Here is a 19502-nt window from a genome sequence, read left to right on the forward strand (position 1 = left end):
CCCCACAATCCCCGCCTTCACGGGGCAAGAAGGTAGATGGTAGCGAGAGTTACCCAAACCCGTAATTGCAAAATGGGTCGATTGGTGTTTGGGCAAGGACTGACATGCTGTGAGGGGATCTGATCTGGCCTAGGGCTCCGGAAGGTTCCTCTCAGGAAGTGACATCGGAGTTGCAGTTCGATGAAGGAGTAGGAAATAACCACTTGCGGTGGGAGGGGGAGGGGCTGGAGAGATAGTAGCAGGTGCAAGGCCCTGAGGCCCAAAGGAGCGGGCAGGCGGGCGTGTCCAGCGACGTGAAGGAATGTGTTTTGAGCTGGAATGTGAAGGAAGACCAGTGCCGGGGACTGGGGGGTGGGCACAGAGATTAGAGAGCGCCAGATCAAGGTGAGGCGGTCAGACAGTCGGCCAGCAACTGTTCATTTTCCTTTCTAGACTCTTTGTCCACAGCTCTGGATAAGATGGCCACCCAGGGCCTGGACTCCTAGCATATGGTCTTCTTTAAGGTCTGCCATTTTCTCGGATGCATTCACCGTTTATCACCCTGGGACGGAGGTTTCCTTGGTTGGTTCTTTCATCCATTCATTTGTTCCACAGATATGCACTGAGCACCCGTGATGTGCAGGCGAGTAAGTAAGGTGATCTCAGACGCGGATGAGTTTTTGGAAGTGAATGAACGAGCGAAAAGGGAGGAAGTCCCCTGGGCTCGGTGCTGGGAGCTGGCGTGGCTGAGCAGCCCACCCTGGGGGTGGCACTAGGGTGGTGACACAGCCCCTGAAAGTGGGATGGGAGCTTTGTCTTCATCCTCAGGGCGGAGGGAAGTCCGAACCGGTTTTCAGCCCAGAAGTGGCCTCATCAGGCTTGTGGTTGGGAAAGGTCCCTCTGGCTTTGCTGGGGACGTTGAGGCCGGAGCTGCTGAATGGGCCCCAGAGGTCATGGAGGTCATTTCTGCCGTCCAAGTGGGACGTGAGGGCCCACGTGAGAAAGGGTAGAGGCGGTGAACCTCCAGTGATGTGGGTGGATGGCTCCAAGGGGTTCCAGAAGGCCGATCCACAAGACCTGGCAGAGGGTGGGTCACGGGAGGGGGACCCAAGATGCAGAACCGGAGAACGTGCCGGTTAATGAGAAACGGAAGCGCAGAGGGCACTGCTGTGAGTTAGTGCCCGGGGACACCTGTGCAAAGGGTAAGTTGGAAGAGGCAGAGAATTGGCAAAGTGTGATGGGGGCAGTGTGTGCATTTGAGGTATTTCAGGGGTGGAACAAGGTCTTCAGATGCGCTGAACACAGGGGCGAGAGAGAGGGGTGCGGACGGACCCTGGTTTCCAGCTTGGGCCACGGGATGGTGCTGTTTCGTGGCAGGTATCTTTCCTCATCCATCATCGGCCTTTTACGTTTTGGGGGACGGGGTCAGTTCAGCTCACCGTGAAATAGTGGTCTGCCTGTACATTTTATTAACGTTAAAGTGAAGTACATCCCGGTCACAGAAACTTGGGTCCATGCTAAAGCCATTTGCTAAAAATAAAGCCCTCGGCATGCTCCGAACATTAGTGCAAGGCCGTGCCTGAACACAGGGTCGAGTTCATCACCTCCTCTAACATCCGGAGAACCTGAGTTTGTTTGTGATAAGCTCCCTACACCACCGTCTTCCTAAGATCCTTGAATTCCAGGTGTGACTAAGAAATCTGCCGACCGTGTGCTGATACTGTTACCCGAACGCTGTGCGCAGCCTGCCGAATCCCTCTTAAACAATCACCAAAACAACCATTTCTCTCGTTCCCAGTACGGCTTGGAGCCACAAAAATTAATTACATCACCTGTAAAATTAGCCCTGTGTTCTGCATCGAAAGGTCAATGTTCAGACTGAGGGATGGTTTAGTGCTTTCAAACACAGGGCTCAGCATATAAATATTTATCACAGGAGGACAGGAACTCATTGTACACGGTGTGTTTACCTTATCAGGCAGTTACCTAGGGCAAAGAGTCCGCTGTCTGCTTCCTGTCCCAATTTCTCTTGCCCAAGACCTTGGGCAATTGTTTATTTGACAGAGTGTTCTGTCCCATTCCCTTTCTTCTGGGAATAAAGGCACAGGATATGCTGAACAAATACATCACCTGGTCCACAGATACCTGGTTTGCAGAGAGGGGAGAGTTCTAGGCGTTTGCTTGAGAGATCCGACGTCGGTTATGAAAGCGACAACTTCGGTGACACCCACAAGAGAACAGGGAACCTTAGTTTCTCCATCCCTGACTTTTGCTTTGTTTTGGTTGGTGTTTCGAAAGCTCCCAGTGGACTCTCTGGAATGCTCAAGCTTTTGACAGCGAAGACGGCGTAACAGAGACAGACAAACAAGGATCACAAATATGATTTGTGGCAAAAACACAACCTTCTCTTTTCTTACTGTTTTCTATGTTTATAAAGCAGGAATGTTAGAGAAACATTGGCCAAGCTGGCTTTAATCTGGCCACATATTTGTTTTGGCCACTCTTAGCTTTTATTTCAAAAGTTCTCATACTAACTAGCTCAGGCGATTGTTACATAAGAAAGCCCGGCTGGGCCGCGTGCCAAAAATTCAACTCAGCGTTTTTCCGCCTCCCCATGGTGGTCCCCAGGAATGGGTCCGTGAGCCTGCAGAACAGAAATCTCGGGTTAAACTCAACGAGCTATGCTAGGAGCCTCTGACAACAAACTATTGTTCAAGTGTCGGTTTTCATATCCCCCAATGTCTAGTTCTCACTAATCAATCATTATACACCTTGTGTGGATTTATTAGAATCTGTTAGCCTTTTCTACCTGCGTAGCTACTAACTCTTGAAGTTTCTAGCGACTTGCACTGTTACGTTTTAATTTGCCTTTAATTTTGCGTGTGTTCTAATTTGCATTTAAATTTGCATGCATTCTCATTTGCATTTGATTTTGCACATATTCGAATTTGCATTTAATTCGATTGGCCATTTCTCTTCTTTCTGAATTGCCTGCTGTCCTTCGCCTACTTTTTCTGGAGTTTTCTTGGAGTTTTAATGTCGCAAAGATAAAGGATATTAAGAACAACAGCACTTCTGTTAGATAAAATCACCAATTATCCACAGGGCACTGCTCTAGTTCTGGGCATTGTGCAGGGGTTCTTATGCTTGGTTCAAATATACCCCTTTCAGGCTTCATAAGATAATCTTTCTACCTAATTTTCCAAAATTTGGAAAAAACAAATTTATATTAATATCCAGTGACCCCCCTCACCCCCCCCCCCCACACACACAAGGACAAGGATTGGTCTGTCTTGTGTGTTGGTGAATTCTAGCACCTAAATGTGCCTGGAGCAAGTAGGCATTTGGTAAATTTGTCCAATAAACAGAAAATCCGTGAAGAAATTATTCTCTGGGGCGTCTGGGTGGCTCAGTCGGTTGAGCTGTCGACTTCAGCTCAGGTCATGATCTCGCGGTCCGTGAGTTCGAGCCCCGCGTCGGGCTCTGTGCTGACAGCTCAGAGCCTGGAGCCTGTTTCAGATTCTGTGTCTCCCTCTCTCTGACCCTCCCCCATTCATGCTCTGTCTCTCTCTGTCTCAAAAATAAATAAAAGTTAAAAAAAAAAGAAATTATTCTCTATTTTTCCTCAGAGCCATTGTCTTTCTAGGCAAAAAAAAAAAAAAAAAAATCCTAACCTTCTTATTCTAACCGCAATATCAGCCTCTCTCTCCTTCTCCTGATTATTTTTTAATGGTTCTTCCTCAAGATATTTTCTTGACATGCTGTAATTAAAGATGTCTCTGGTACCCTCGCTTCTGAGAACGGTGGGAACATATTCTCAGCTTTGCGGAAATCCTTGATGTATTTTATGGGCTTTTGGCCACAGCAACCTATTAGCCAGTGTCTTCGTTGAAATGGTTCACTCTAACTCCCCGAAAACTGATATAATAGAGCTTATTACCTTATCATTATAATTTTGCCAGATTTCCCTAATTCATTAGCTTATACTTGCCCATCCCAAAGTAAGTTTTCGGGGCCACAAAAACCTCGGGGAATAGGGAACGTGTCACGTCTGTAGGATGAACTGAGGAATTTCAGCACGGTCCCTCTTGCTCCAGAACCTCCACACTCAAGTTCAACTACGCCTGAGTTCCATTATTTATGGAGTGCTGACTCTGTGTCAGGTATTAGGCGAGGCACCAGCAGCGGAGATTGGTGCCTGGGGGCTAAAGATTTCCAGGCATTCTCTTTCAAAAAGTAGGTTCGACTGGGATAGACATCACATTAATCATGGATGCCTGGGTGTGAATCAATTTATGAGGTCCCTCAAGTTTACTGAGTCCCAAAGGGGCTGAACCAGGGTTCCCACCCAGGCAGTCTGGTGCCGGAGACCCCAGATGAGTGTTGCCGTCCTGCGTCATTGTGGGGAGGACGCACATGTATTCGCTGCGGTGATCCTGCCGTTCGCTGACGTGTTTGGAATCACCCTCTTGGAATTTGATTAGAAACTGAAGAACTTGGAATCTAACGTTGGCTCTCCTAGCAAGCAGCTAAGATGTGGCAGATGAATCACTTCACTTCTCCAGCCCCTGTTTTCTCACTCGTAAAGTGAACTCAGGCTCGATATCTGACCAGATTCCCTCCAGTTCTAATGATCAGCTGTCCCGTCTGGATCACGGCATTTCCTTCCCTTATAAGCTTGGTTTTTGCGCCCTTTTCTGTAAAATAGGGATATTGGGACTTGCCTGGCCCATCTTTCTGGGTGGCCGGATGCGAATTACATGAACTAATAGCTTTGAAATCACCGAAGAAAACAGTAGGGTACCGTCTTGTTACCTTAGGTCGTCCATTGCCGGCCCACTGCTACTTCCTCTGGCTTGCAGCTCATTTTGAAGTTCAATTAATAATTTTTTAAATGTTTTATTTATTTTGAGAGAGAGTGAGAGAGAGAGAGAGAGAGAGTGGGGGAGGGACGCCCATGTGTGCGTCGAACTCAAGAAACATATCATGACCTGAGCTGAAGTCGGATGCTCAACCGACTGAGCCACCCAGGCACCCCTAGAATTTTTTTGAACACGTTCTCTGTGCCTGTGTTTTACCGGAACGGAATGTTCTGGAATGTGTGTTAGAGAAAACACAAAACTGACTAAGGAGGGGTGAATTATAATTTAAATTATAAACAAATGCTCTAATGAAGTTGTTTTTCAGGCTGGTGGATGGCAATGCCCTTCGTGAGTGGGTGAGAATAGGGGAGGGGGAGGCCCGAACGGGGGAGGGGATACCGCAAGTTTGCTGATCTGTTATTACTTGGCTCAGTCTTTCCTCTTATTCATCACACTTGGCTCCCAACGACTTGGCTGATCCTAAAAGTCAAGCCCCCTCATCTTCCTCCAAAGAGATGGCTTGAGCCCCTGAGGCAGGTATTTAGGAGAGAGTCTTGCCCCCCAAAAGCATTTCAATCGTGTCCTCTCAAAGGGCGTAATCGCTTGACTAAATCTCCCGCTTCGAAGAGGAAAACACCTTTTGAGTAGTTCTGGTGTGGTTGTAAAAAAGAGCCCACCCCCTTCTCTATAGCCTTCCCCGATGAGCCCAGATTCGAAAAGATCCTGTCGGTACATGTCGTCAAAGTGCTCAGGTTCATTATCAAAGGCTGTTTGCTAATAAATAAATAATAAACGTATTTTCCCACTCTCATTTAATTAGGAACTTTATGAGCTACCCGTGAGCTAAGAGTCTCACGACTAAAACAACGTGCAGCCAGGAAGGCAACTCACAGCAGCGCATGTGGCCCTTGTAGCTTGTGACGCGGTTTTTCTAGTATTCAGGATAATAGAGGCAGTGGTTCATTTTTATATGAAATGCTCTGTAAGGTAAGGCTGGGGGAAACGATTATAAATTCACGTCGAGGATGGCAACAAAAAGACAGAGGCAGGGGTGCCTGGGGGGCTCAGTCGGTTAGGCGTCCGGCTTCAGCTCAGGTCACCATCTCACGGTTTGTGAGTTCGAGCCCCACGTCGGGCTCTGTGCTGACAGCTCGGAGCCTGGAGCCTGCTTCGGATTCTGTGCCTCCCTCTCTCTCTGCCCCTCCTCTGCTCATGCTCTGTCTCTCTCTCCCTGTCTCTCTCTCTCTCTCAAAAAGAAACATTAACAAAAATTAAAAAAAAAAAAAAAAGGTAGAGGCAGCCAGGTCACAATGGAACTTGATTGTATCTTGAAACTATGCAATAGCCATTCCTGTCCCAGACCCTCTCTCCTTCTCCGCCTTCTCGCCCTCCCTGGGTGATGTCATCACCCCTGTATCTTTACTTAAACTAAGTGACACTTAAACTGAATGACTGGTCCCCGGTCCTGCTCGTGAGCTTCTGACGAGGTCCTCACTTCCTGTTAGGTCCCCAGGCTGCCAAATGGAACGGGCCCTGACAGAACCCTCGCCTTCACACCCACCCACCCACACCCGCTCTTCCTGGGCTCCTCAGGGCCTGTCGCTGCCTTCCCAGCCCCTCCCACCAGAGCAGCATCAGGGCCCCCGGGGTCATGTTTCTGGTCACAGCCATTGTGACCACCTAGTGTCACCTGCATCATTGCCTGCCAAGTCTCCCCTGCTCACTCCAGTCTCCTGACCCCTGATCCATTGTCTACACTGCAGGCAGGATCATCTTTCACAAATGCAGATTTATTCCTCTCTTTGATATTCCTCCATTTATTATTCCAAAGAGAAACCCAATTTCCTTAACACTTGACGCTCTGGTCTGATTCCTCCTCTCCCTTGAGGGACACTCCCCCCCTCCAAGGTCCCCCGACCTTGGGACTGAGCTGAGTGCCCATGCGGTGCCCACGCACGCCGTTGCCCTGTAGAGCCACGTGTTTCACGATGCATCGAGATGGCCTGTTTACCGCGTGGCTTACCCACACACGCAGGTGCAATGGAGCATCTGTCTCCCTCTTCCTCCTCAATCAAATTGGACTCCAAGCCTCCATCGTACCCAGGGAAGCAGGAAAGTTCATGACTTTCATTCTCAGGCCTCCTGATGCTTCCCGTCCTGGTCCAGTGCCCTAACCAGAGTGAAATATTACAGGCAGTCCCATCAGAGGGACACCGTAACTCCGGACGCCCTTGCCCCACCCACTCCACTCTTGGCCGTACCCGGACACTGGCATCCCAGCCCAGACTGGAGCCCTGGTGCCCAAGCCGCCCCCAGGAGGAGTCTCTCCATCCCCGGAGCAGTCTCAGGGACTGTTCCCAACCAAGGACCTCCAAGATCTATCTTCCCAGTGAATTCAGAACACAAGGAGGGGATGGCTTCCGGGGAATTTCTGCCCCATACACCTGCCCTGGGGAAGACTCTTGGAACCAGAGAGGGGAACATATAAAGAGCCCAACACGGGTCGGTGTCCCTGAAAGTTATTCTGGACTTGCTCCCCTTCACTCAGCAGGGACCTCTAAGACAGGACCATGTCCCTCTCTGGCGGCCTGGCACAGTGCCTGGTAATCAGAAGAAGACCAGTGAGGAAGCAAGCATCACTCCAGACCTACCAGATGTGCAAAGATGAAGAGGTCTGATGGGGCCGAGTGTCTTCAAGGACGTGGAGAATCAGGGGCGCGGAGACACTGTGGTGGGGTCGTAAGTCAGGTCATCCACTTTGGGGAGCAGATGAAAATACCAAGTAAAGTTAAAAAATGCCCATTTCTTTCACCCTGAAATCCTACTTACAGCATAAATCTGGAGAAACGTCTGCTCAGGGGATTGTGAACACACAGATGTTCATTGCATCATTGTTTATGACAGCAAAGAACCTGGACACCCATCGACAGGTAAAAAGGTAAATAAATTATAAAATATCCTTACGTAGAATAGTGTACTACTGTGGGCTTCCACACGTTTGCTCGTGTTCTCCTTAATGGGATTTTGTAAAACTATGTCCCCCCTACCATATGTTTATTTCTTTATTGTTTATTTTTTCGCCCTTATTATTTTTTTAAATGTTTATTTTTGAGAGAGAGAGAGAGAGAGAGAGAGAGAATGAGTGAGGGAGGGGCAGAGAGGGAGGGGGGACAGAGGATTTGAAGCGGGCTCCGTGCTGACAGCAGAGAGCCCAACACAGGGCTCAAACTCATGAACCGTGAGATCATGACCTGAGCCGAAGTTGGACACTCAACCTACTGAGCCACGCAGGCACCCCTACAATCCATTTTTAAACACACAAAGTGGGATGCCTGGGTGGCTCAGTTGGTTAAGCATCTGGCCCTTGATTTTGGCTCAGGTCGAGCCCCACATTGGGGTCTGTGCTGACAGCACGGAGCCTGCTTGGGATTCTCCCTCTCCCTCTCTCTCTCTGCCCTTCCCCCGTCTCTCACTCTCAAAATAAACAAATAAACATGAAAAAAAGTTAAAAAAAATTTTAAACACACAAAGAAACTCTTGTGTCATAGATGTCGTTCAATTATTTGGGGTCAATGTAATGAAAGATTCATAGCAAGTAACTTTAAATATTTTCTACCATGTATTGACTGACTATCAAAGAAAATCAAATAATGTGTCTGAAAAGGAAGGAACCGAAAAAATGAAAACTGGAAGAATATTTGGATCTACTAGACCTCCAAGAGCCAGCTGGAGATCATAGCCAGCCTTGAATGGTAATAAACTGTGAAATGGAAATAAACAGTATGGAAAACAAAACATCATGCAGATATGTGACCTTGATAAATGATGTCATAAAAAGAACTCAGTGCTTTTCTTAGCTTTATAAGAAAGACGTGTTCCTGGTGCTTGGCTGGCTCAGTTGGTGGAACATACAACTCTTGATCTCAGGGTTGTAAGTTCGAGCCCCACATTGGGTGTAAAGATTGCTTAAAAAGAAAGAAAGGTTTCAGCTATTAAAGCCAACATGAATGCAGTGAATGATAAAGTGCTTGAACTTGTAGATAAATCTGCAAAAATGAAGAAAAAGACGTGACAGAAATAAGAAAATGATCTACAACAATTTGGGAAGACTGTATCAATTTCAAGATTGAATATATTAGCCTGTTTACAAAATTGTATGTGAATGTATTTAAGAGCAACATATGAAAAATTTTGAAAACTTTTGAGTTATTCCAATTTACCGAATCCTGAAACTTGGCCAACAAGGTTTACAGAACTTCTGGATTGCAGATGAAGAAAAAACATAACAAATTAAGGCAATTAATTAAAATGACATTTCAAGACATTGTCTGTGACTTATTTGATAATAAAGATGTTAAATTTTTAAAAAGTATCAGGCAGTATAAAAGCAGTTAGAAAAGATTGTAATGTTATTGCTGTTAGGTCAATAGAAGTTAAGAGAGGGTTCAGCATCTTGACCGATGTCATTGGCGTTAAGAGAAAATCTCTAGTTATGGGGATCTTGGATAACCTAATAACTACCCACTTAATAGATGATCTTTGGAAACATTTGATGTTGTTAAAAATAATTTTTAAATGGTAAAATCAGCTTAACTCGGACAACTATTAGATGAATGTGTGTCAAAGATATAACTCATTAACTGATGAAGAAGCCGGTAGGATGTTACAATCCACGCAAAGGAGAATTCAGAGAATACACTATAGAGAAAATCAAGAATGCTGAAATAAATATGCAAGTTGATCCAAAACAGGTCCATATCCCCAGGGGGATAGTCTATCATATCTCCAGTGGATAATATTAATTTGCATTTCTGTGGACAAAGATCAATTATACCACTGCCAGTTTCTGTAACACCCAGAGCTGTGAAGTAGCTCAAAACCAAGGGTGCATACAATGTCCATCGACAGATGAATGGATAAAGAAGAGGTGGTATATCTATACGATGGAGTACTACTCAGCAATCAAAAAGAGTGACACCTTGCCATTTGCAACTACGTGGATGGAACTAGAGGGTATTATGCTAAGCGACATTAGTCAGAGAAAGACAAACATCAGATGACTTCACTCATATGAGGACTTTAAGATTCAAAACAGATGAACATAAGGGAAGGAAAGCAAAAATAATATAAAAACAGGGAGGGGGACAAAACAGAAGAGACTCTTAAATACAGAGAACAAACTGGAGGGGTTGTGGGTAGGAGGATGGGCTAAATGGGCAAAGGGCATTAAGGAAGACACTTGTGGGGAGGAGCACTGGGTGTTATATGTGGGGGATGAATCACTGGAATCTACTCCTGAAATCATTATTGCACTACATGATAAGTAACTTGGATGTAAATTTAAAAACAAAAAATTAAAAAATTAAAAAAAACCCAAAGTGCATATAAGCCAGAAGGACTGGAGATACCCAGTGTTCTCTTCTTCCCCTTTTCAGATTTCTCACCACTTTTCCTGACAATGCCATCCCCATGTCTGATGACAGCTCAGACCTGCTGGTGGTGTCATATGGCTAGTGACAGCCACACCTAAGAAACAAACAAAAATTACATCTACAATTTCCAAATGTCAACCAATGCTTTAGAGATTACTGGACCGAATGGATGAATGATGTATGTTACAACTTATCACTTTGTGATCATTCTATAAAAATATATATATTTGAGATTTAAAAGGCACATTTTAAATGTTACTATATATCCATCAGGTGTTATATATAATATATATACTATAATATATGAGTTTTATATTGTGATTTGTGTACTTATGTATTTCTATTATTATTTGTATATATATTATTAACATGTTATTTATTATACGTTTCTTTTTTTAAATTTTTTTTAACGTTTATTTATTTTTGAGACAGGGAGAGACAGAGCATGAACAGGGGAGGGACAGAGAGAGAGAGGGAGACACAGAATCTGAAACAGGCTCCAGGCTCTGAGCTGTCAGCACAGAGCCCAACGTGGGGCTCGAACTCACGGACCGCGAGATTGTGACCTGATCGTGACCGCTTAACCGGCTGAGCCACCCAGGCGCCCCTGTTATTATACGTTTCTATTACTATGACATTGCCAAATCTTTTGATATGCCTCCTGCATCAACACACACAGATACACACATTCATGGATGTGAGAACCAGAGACAACGCAGAGAGAAACGCCAGAGATCGGGAAGGCTTCCACATTCCGGCAGATTGTCATGAAACGTGGCTCTCACTTCTGAGCACAGAGGTGTGTGTTGAGATGAAATCTATAAATCACAGACAACGTGGTCAGTCTCCATGGAGACTTGTTCCACCCCCAGCCTCCCCTCCACCACCCTGTCAGGGGCACCTCCATTTTACCCAGTGGTTCAAGTCCGAAACCCAAGTGTCATCTTGGATTCTTGTCTTTCTCACACTCCACAACCAATCTGTCGAAAACCTCTGTCATTTCTACTTCCAAAATATATTCCCCTCCCTTCCCTTCTTCGGAATATGACACTTCTCTCCATCTCCGTCCCACTGCCCACATCCGGCCTCCCTCCTGGGCAGCTGACAGCCTCTGCTCCCTTGCTCTCCCCACCATCACCCCCTCCCTGCCCTGCAGCCAAGGCGATCCTTAAAACAGCAAATCGGAAGTCATCATTCCCCTGCTCATACCCGTCAGTGGTTCCCCCTCCACCGAGAATATGCTAACTGCCCTCCCTTCACCAATAAAACTAAAAAATCTGGACCACTTCTGTTTCATATCCATTTAAAATGATAAACCTTCTCCCCTACCCCAGCCCAGCCCTTCCTTGATCTATCTTTCCATGTTATTTATCACATTATGCACTATATGATGCTATATAATATTAGACTTTGTATCTTTCTATATATTATATTCTTTAGGTAGTTTATTGTTGGTCTTCCCTTGCAATAAAGTATAAGCTTCATAGGACCGGAATATTTGAGGGGTTTATTCTATGCAAGTACTTAAAAAAGTGCCTGGTAAGTGGCAGGAGTGCAATAAATACACGTGAATGAATGAATGAATGAATGGGTCTCCTCACTTACCAGATTTTTCCCTGGGCTAACAGGTTAGCCCGCCACATCTCATGGATGCCGGCAGAAGACGTGGGCCTCTCTGGGCCAGAGACCAGGACGTTAGTGCCCCCAGCACAGCCCGCAGCCCAGGCTTCACATTTGCATGGGTTTCCATTGCTCCCCAAACCGCAAGTCGGTGGCACCCAGCCATCCAGGCAGATGCTGCCCCCTCGGTGGGCGTGCGTCACAGGTGAGGAAACCTGAGTTCAGGGAGCCCGGATCTGTTCTAACGGACACACGGGCACCTGGTGTCCTCCTTCTGCCCCGAATGGGACATCATCTTTCTTTGCTGGACAGTCAGCTGCCCTGCCCTTTGCTCCGGAGGGAGGCTCTGCCTCTATCCTCTGAGACTGTTGACTAAACAAACATCTTTGAAAAGAGAATCCAAGGCACAGGCCGCCAGTGCCCCCCCACCCCCGCCCGTTCCCAAGGTGCGCAGAAATGCAAGACATCGTGGGAACGGTCTCCCAGCTTCCCCTGCCGCTCTATCCCACCATCCAGATTCTTTCGGCCTCTGTAGCACGCACGAATCGCCTGACAATGACCTTCCTCATTTCCGTGTTTGTAAATGAGCACCCACGCCCATGTCCTGCCTCCCCTAGAGAATACCTTCTTCACGAGCAGGGAACTTCTCTGTATCACCTGGACCCCTCGCCTGCAGAGAGCTCTCAGGCAGCTGAGACACAGCACGTGCGTGCACGTCAGTATTTCAAGGGGGAAACACAAACCGGACAAGATACTCTCAGATCAGGAAGGTAGGAGCCATGACAGAGGGACCGGTGCGGATGAGGACAGGGCACCGATGGAGAGAATGGCCACAAAGAGGAAGGGGCACCTGCTGAGGGAAAGATTGGAGGCAGGGGAGCAGCTGGGAGGCCGCTGTGTGGACAAAGCCAAGAGGAGGAAGAGGGGAACGGAAGGTAACCTAGATTATGGAGTGTTGACATCTGATAGGGGAGGATGATCAGGTTTAGAGGAAAAGCAGGAGCTTGGTAAGTTTCCAGAAAGTAAGCGGGTGTGCTGCCAGCAGCAGGCAGGGGGTGGGGGACCAGGCCACACCTGGGCAGGTGACGAGCTGGTTTCAACACCAGCCACTTCTGTCCAATGAGTAACCAGTCACTTCAGCTGCACCAGCTCGTTCGGTCCTCCCCTGGTCAAGTGCGTGGAGACCAAGGGCATGCAGGAGATTGTCTCTTCTCCTGCCCGTTCGGGAGTCTAAGGTCATTGACTGCTTCTGGGGCCATCGCTCCAGGACAAGGTTCTGAGGACCATGCCTGGCAAGGAGAACTGGGCTGGCCAGCGAGGCAGGGACAAGACATTTGTGGCCTTTGGCATACAGTGATCATGCCGGTTCACTGCCGTGAGTGGCACCCTCGTTCTAGGCGGGTTCCCCATCATCCCTGGGAAGAAGTGTCACTAGGCAACAAGATAAGCAGGTGTCATGCTGCTCCCTGAAAGGTGGCAGGGCACAGGGCATCGCGGCGTGCTGGTGTATCTGATCCACGTTCCGGAAGGAGGGTCATCGTCTCTGTCCTTGCCCCAAAGGTGGCTGCCAGTAGCCAGTATTCACCACTATTCCATTTCGGCCAGGGGAGACCTGGGACCCTAGCAATTCAGCTAAAGCCACCTTCCCTGAGCCCACGAGCATGTAACCTCTGACCCATTCACCCAAGAATCTATGCAGAGACCCAAGCCCTTGCAATAATGTGTCATCGTGCCCGCGTAGAGTGTTTCGTACAAGCAACCTCAACCCACTCCCAAAAAGCTTGCTGATTTTTAAGAGATCAATTGCAGTGTATGGATCTTATTTTGAGAAACCTGCTTTGGGCACCTGGATGGCTCAGTCAGTTAAAGCATCCAACGTTGACTCGGGTCATGATCTCACGGTTCGTGGGTTCAGGACCCACGTCGGGCTCTGTGCTGACAGCTCGGAGCCCGGAGCCTGCTTCGGATTCTGCGTCTCCCTCTCTCTCTGCCCCTCCCGCATTCATGCTCTGTCTCTCTCTTTCTCTCTCAAAAGTAAATAATCATTAAGAATCAAAAAGAAAGAAAGACCCCGTTTCAAAGGAACCAATGGTAAAATTTGAGCCCTGATAATCAGGGATTCTGGTTAATTATTTGGTGTGATAATGCAGTAATTTTCTTCTAAAAAAAAAAAAAGGTCTTTATCCTTTAGACGTACACCCTGAAAAATTCACTGTTGACATAACACCCAGGGGTTGCATCACACAAAGGCAGGGAAAGGATTGAGCATTGTTGAGGTTGCATGATGGGCACGTGGGGATCCTGACGCTTATTTTTATATGTGCTTGAAAATTTTCATAATAAAACATTTCCCAACTGTTTCCACAGATCTTACAACAAATGGGCACTGTGCTTTCTCTACGTTCACGTTTAGTTCCCATCGGCCGATCTCACTGAATCGTGGTCAGAGTGTTTCTGTTCTGTGCCCTCCCCCCAAGGATGCTTTTTGGGGGTTCCGTTGCTACGCGCTGGCTTTGCCCACCTCTTTAATCTGCCAGTAACTTTTCTTCTCTAGTGAGAATATTCTTCTCGAATTGCCCCCAGCTAATCAGAGAAAAGACATCAATTTTCCTTTCTATCCTTTCTGGACTTCCTTAACTCTTTTTTTCAACATGAGGAAGAAGAGAAAAATGGGAAGAATTATAGTGTGTCGCCACACAAAACGGGGAAGGTCTATGTGCTGGCTTTTCTAGTCACAAGGGAGGGATTTTCCACTTTATTCTTTAAAAAAAAAAAGGCAGCCTGTCTCTCTTTGAACAAACATTATCCGCTGCTCAGTACTGCTCAAGATTTACATCCACTGGGTCCTCTGATGTGTTCCCCGGAAACTTTATCTATTGTCTCAGATGGAAGCTATTTTAGAAGCCAGAGCCCTTCGGACTCCTAAAGGAGCTTGGATGCTTCTAGGACAACCCTCTTTAAAAAGATACAAGCAGGAAATTTAACAGATTGATTGGTCCTTATGACAATCTCTAAAAATATACTTATCACCAAAATTAACATTTTAAAACTCTTCCCAGGAATCAAACAAGACAGTTACTACTTGCCCTGGGCAAGTGCAGATTGAAGGTACCCGTGATGATATATGTGTTTCTCTGGGGACGGCTGGGCAGGTGACAGTCGTGTGGTGTCGGTACAATGACATCAACACAGAGCCTGCATTTGAAATTTTGATTCCCACTCTCCCTTGAGAACATTTTTTGTTTTTTTCACAGGGTCTGAAGAGCGGCGATTGGAAAACGTTTGACATACGATCGTTCACAAATACTTGGCTTATTTCAAGGAAGAGGGGGAATATTCAGAGATCAAACATTAGAAATGTTACAAATGCAGGTGTAGGGACTGTCAGAATCACAAAACAGGAGCCAATGTTCCCAGACTCCTAACCTCAAAACCCAGACAAAATATTCAGTGCAGTAGAAACGTCTCCCCTGGGACTATTATTACCCTTTGCATTCTGGAGGGCAAGTGGGACAGGAATAAATCTATCCCTTTTCCTTTTCAGCGACTGAATGTTGCTTCTGTTGGACGCGGCTGCTTTCACTGCGCTCCCCGGGCTCCTCACAGAGAGGGGGTGTGTGGGGCTTCACGAGCGAGGATCGAGGGGCACCATGGAGACGTTCCGCCATAAAAGTGTCTTCTCGCATTTTCAAGGTAAACAAATGTCAGTGCCACCAGGAAATAGACCACATGAAAAGAAACGTGGGGAATCTGGAAGAGCTGCCCAGGCAGTAATTCTTTTCATTTCCCAAGTTCATTACCCTCATTAACTCAAGTCAATGGGACAGAACAAAAGCCTTCTCAAAAGCCCCATAAACGTGAGGCATACATATTTTAAATCTACAGCTATAAAAGAATGCAGCTGATTTTTCTTCTTGTTCACAGCGCGTTTCCAGTTTTCCTCTTATGATAAGTGTGCCTTGTAATACAGTCCTCGGATCCTATGTTACAAAGTACTATTTATCTTGAACTCATTGATGGGGTGGGGGGGGTCGGAAGGCAAACAGCTGTAACCCCAACTTTCCCAGTTTAGACCGTAGGAGGTAGCAGGTGTCACAGGTAACCTGCTGAGAAGCGTGGGTGTCTGTAGGTAGAAGGTTAAACCCCATGAAAGTGCGAGGGTCCCCACCTCTTTGAAATTTCTGGGCGTCTGGTGGTCTGGGTGGGGTATGCCGCCCCCCCTTCCACAAAGTGAAGGGACAGCTGTTGCACTTTGGGTCCCCTGCTATCCGGTATAAAAGAGGCACATGCGTGGGTTTTAATTTTTTTTTTTTTTTTTTTTACCGTTTATTCGGTTTTGAGAGAGAGAGAGCGTGAGCAGGGGAGGGGCAGAGAGAGAGAGGGAGACACAGAATCCGAAGCAGGATCCAGGCTCTGAGCTGTCAGAACAGAGCCCGGCGCGGGGCTCGAACCCACAAACTGTGAGGTCGTGACCTGAGCCAAAGTCGGACGCTTAACAGACTGAGCCACCTAGGCGCCCCACATGCTTGGGTTTTAGAAGTCACCTGTGGCACATTTGGATGACCTGTTCTTGCTGATTTACTGAGTGATTCAAAAAGCCACCAGCTTGGGGAACGAGAGAAGGCAGTTCAGCAGGGACAGGCTATAGACAGTTCAGTGGCTCTGACCCTCAGAGCTCATGGCCTAGCCTCATACCATTGGAAGTCTCTGGTCTTACCATGCACACCAGTCCCAGGAAGCACTCGCTTCTAGGATGCTGTGACGGCTAATTTTATGTGTCAACTTGAATGGGCCATGGTGTGCCTAGATATTTGGTGAAACATTATTCTGGGTGTGTCCGGATGAGACTAGCACCGAAATCAGCAGACTGAGTGAAGAAGAGTGCCCTCCCCGGCATGGGTGGGTCCTGTCTAATCACTTGAAGGTCTGAAGGGAACAGAAAGGCTGAGTCTCATGAGTAAGAAGGGGACGCTTCTCCTGCCTGACGACCTTGACCGAAGACATAGGTCTTTTTCCTGCCTTTGCACCCAAGCTGACGCATTGGCTTTTCCTGGGTCTCTTGCTTGCCAGCTGACATCTTGGGACTTCGCAGCCTCCATAGTCACATGAGCCAACGCCTTGTAATCAGATGAGATGGATGGGGGAGGGGGGCAGAGGCTATACATGTATTGGTTCTGTCTCTGGAGGTTGTGACTAATACAGGTGCAAGAATGATCCTGTGAAGCTGAGGCTTGGTGAGGTGAGGGTCAAGGGCTTACGAAGGGGGGGCTCTCTGTCCTTCAGCGGGCAAGGCGTCCAACCCTCATCCAGATGTTCACGCCTGATGCTTTTCTCCTTGTGGCTGAAATATGCATGTCCAGGGACCCGAGGTGGATGGTGGGAAGTCGTGCCTCGTCTGATGGCACCCAGAGTTTTCTTCCTGTCCCCTCTGGAGCCGTGGCTCTGCTGATTCAGGGGTTTTAGCTTCCAGACACAGTAACGGTTCTCCCCTGAGACTCTGCCACGTTATTTTTGGTATCTTTTTTTTTTAATGTTGATTCATTTTTCAGAGAGCGTGCAAGCCCCGGAGGGGCAGAGAGAGAGAGGGAGACACCGAATCCCAAGCAGGCTCCAGGCTCCGAGCCATCAGCACAGAGCCCGATGCGGGGCTCGAACTCACGAACCGTGGGATCGTGACCTGAGCGGAAATCAGACGCTCAACCAACTGAGCCACCCAGGCGCCCCCAGGTTATATCTGACATCCGATGAACAGATTTCCCCCGTCCCGAGGGGGACAGGTCCTAATATTGGCTGAAATGATCGATCCTCCTGAGGGGAAACAGGTTGCTGTTGCATGGTGGGACATGTGGCCCTGAGTCTGCCAAAGCTGAGGGGCCTCCTAGTCCTGCCCTGCCAGAGGCAAAGGCTGATGGGGGGGCGGGGGGCGCCCGCAGCCCTGCAGAGGACAGCCCCCACACTCCTGCCACCGGAGGCCCCGCTGCCTCCCACCATCACATCACATCAACAGGCACCCATCCCGCATCACGTATACTCACTATTACGTTTCTGAAGAGCGTTTCACCATGTCGTTTTTGGCATCATCATTCATTTGATGTCCCGCCGCCTCTGTCTCTTTTTGTGACCAATATTCCTTTCGAATCTCAATCACGTCCAAAGACGCTTGGAAGGTTTGTAGGCTCAAAGCGTTGTGTGCCTGGAGGGCCTAGTGGAAGAAATACCTTGGTCCATCTAGAAGGACGACATGACCGCAGGATCAGATCTGCCACCGGGAAGGTCTGAGTCACCTCACCCGTCTCGGACCGGGGATCCAGCGAAAGGTGCCCGTGAAAGGAAGAACAGGAGTGTAGATGTGCACATATGTGAGCGTGTGCTGGTCTGTAATTAGCTGACCTCTTTTTCTCTCTGCTTCACGATTACATGCGGTATGTGTTTTAGTGGCCTTTTACAGTTTGCATTATACCCACGTGAGATCGTTGTAGAACCAGAGGAAGAGCAGGACTTCCCTCCAGACCCTGAGTCTGAAGCTGGAGGCGTTTGTGTTTGAGTTATTGGGTGCTGTGGATGCTTTCCATTTGCGTATCTGGTAGCTGTGTTCTATTCCAGGCGCGTCTGGAATTATTTGTACATAAAGCAGAATGTTTGGGTGTTGAGCAGTCAGGGAGGGGACTGGAAGGCTTATCTGTCATCGCTGCTGTCCTGACCTCCATTCCTCCCCCTGCCGAAACAGCACGCCAGTATTGGTTGGGAACTTAGCCCTCTCCTATCGGATACATTCTTGAAAAGAACCGTCAAGTGAAATGTTCCTCCTTCCCCTGCCAAGGGCTGGGTGCATGACATAAGTCAGATCAGTCAAATGATCTCTCCCTGAAACTGGAATCCTTAGCAGAATTACGCCAAAGCTACAAATGGCCAGAGCTGTGTTATCCCAGAGGGAACAGCCCGATGAAATGGTCACTTTGTTCCTCTCTTGTTCTGAGTCTGTTCTGCGCCTCTCATTTTGATCCTGTGAGCTCCTCCGTATCCTTCTAATAAATCCCGTCGTAACGTAAACTGGCCAGAGCCATTGTCTCTGCAGTAGCACTCGCTCCCTGGGAGGATGTGCGGTGAGGACAGGAGAGAAGCAGGGGAGACAGGAACAGGGAGCGGCGAGGGACAGCCCGGAGGCTGGAAGAAGATGCGGAGGGTCCAGGATGGAGCCAAGGGAGGGACGACGGCCAGTGGGAGACTCTGGGCGACGGGGTCAGAACCCGCTGGAAGGCCAAGGACTGATATGTGCCCACTGCCTTTACTGATGGTTTCAGTAGATGACAGCGGGCAACGCTTGCTTGCCATGGGCTGAGAGGTCCGGAAGTGAGGGTAGACAATATCTTAGTCAAGATATAGGTTGGGCTTTTGCATATGGATCGCAGTGGCTCTAAGCAGACAGGAGGTGTAATTCTCCCCCGTGGGAAGCCTAGTGCGGGTTAGGTGGGTGACTCTTTTCCACGAGGCCATCCTCTGACCAAGCTCCTCTTACAAGTTGCTCTGCCGTCCCCGGGGTATTGTTTATGTCCATCTAACCAAAGTCAGGTCATACCCTCATATCCTACTTCCAGTCTTCAAGAAGGAG

At 47.9% G+C, this 19502-nt stretch overlaps 1 long non-coding RNA gene across 1 annotated transcript; it reads left to right on the plus strand.

Moving 5' to 3' along the window:
* The first annotated feature begins 6105 nt into the window (after positions 1–6105).
* On the plus strand, positions 6106–10736 carry LOC115521484. Its single transcript, XR_003971079.1, has 3 exons — positions 6106–7779; positions 10277–10451; positions 10706–10736. It is a non-coding gene; the product is annotated as an uncharacterized LOC115521484 (long non-coding RNA).
* Positions 10737–19502: the final 8766 nt, after the last annotated feature.

Source organism: Lynx canadensis, chromosome C1 (genome assembly GCF_007474595.2).
Source record: "Lynx canadensis isolate LIC74 chromosome C1, mLynCan4.pri.v2, whole genome shotgun sequence".
In the NCBI taxonomy this organism is placed as follows: domain Eukaryota; kingdom Metazoa; phylum Chordata; class Mammalia; order Carnivora; family Felidae; genus Lynx; species Lynx canadensis.